The following is a 970-nucleotide window of genomic DNA, read 5'->3' as shown; positions in this document are numbered from 1 at the left end:
TCTCGGCCTAGCGGTCCTCAGCCGGCAGCTGGACGGGCCAGAATGCCGCCCCAGCCCCGGGTCCGTCCCTGGGCCTGCTGCGTGACAGGAAGCCCTGGATGGGGTCTGGGAGGGCCTGGGGAGGCGTCCCCTGCACCTCCGGGCTCCCGGCAGGGGCCAGGGGCCCTGCTGGGACCCGGGTCGGGTACCCCGGCTCCAGGCTCCGGGCCCCGTCCCCCGGTCTGCCACACTGCAGAAGCCCAGGACAGGGTTCCGTTGTGCCCGGGGGGCCTCCCCTTGCTTGGCTGGGTTCAGGAGCTCCGTCCGGGGGCCCCGGGGAGGGTGGCCTCCCTACCCGGGGCTCCGTCCTGGGTCCTGCCACGGAAGCAGGGTTCCTGGGTCGGGGTCCGGAGGGCCCGGGGTAGGCTTCCCCTGCGCCTCTTGGCGTGGGGAGCCCCGGCTGGGTCCAAGGGCCCCGCCGGGCCCCGGGTCGGGTGCTCGGGCCCTGGGCCCTGTCCCCCAGGCCCGCTGCACTGCCAAGGGCCCGAGTCGGGGTTCTGTTGCGCCCGGGCAGACCTCCCCTGCTCATCAAGGTGTCCGGGGGCCCCGGGTTGGAGGGCCTGTCAGGCCCCCTGGCAGCCTCCATTGCTGGGGCCCAGCTGGGTCCTTGGGCCTCCTGTGTGCCATGCACCGGCGCCCGCTCACTCCTTGGTTGGGGCACAGGGTGTACAGATGGCTTCCCTTTTGTGCCCGGCGATCTGGTAGCCCAGATCCCCTCGGCCATCTGGTCGCCAGGATCCCCTCGGCCATCTGGTCGCCCGCAATGCTTTCCTATGGGGTGACCAGATCGCCGGACTTCACTTGAAGTCCCGATGAGGTGCCATTTGCCTCCCGGATCCCAGCGAGGGCTCCAGGAGGTCGGGTACTTGCGCGCCTTAGGTCCCCTCTGTCACCTCGTGTGCACGGATTACATGAAAGGGGGGTCATTTTC

This window comes from Lissotriton vulgaris, chromosome 1_1 (genome assembly GCF_964263255.1).
Source record: "Lissotriton vulgaris chromosome 1_1, aLisVul1.2, whole genome shotgun sequence".
Lineage (NCBI taxonomy): Eukaryota > Metazoa > Chordata > Amphibia > Caudata > Salamandridae > Lissotriton > Lissotriton vulgaris.
The sequence above is the reverse complement of the archived record's forward strand: the minus strand, read 5'-3'. Positions refer to the sequence as shown.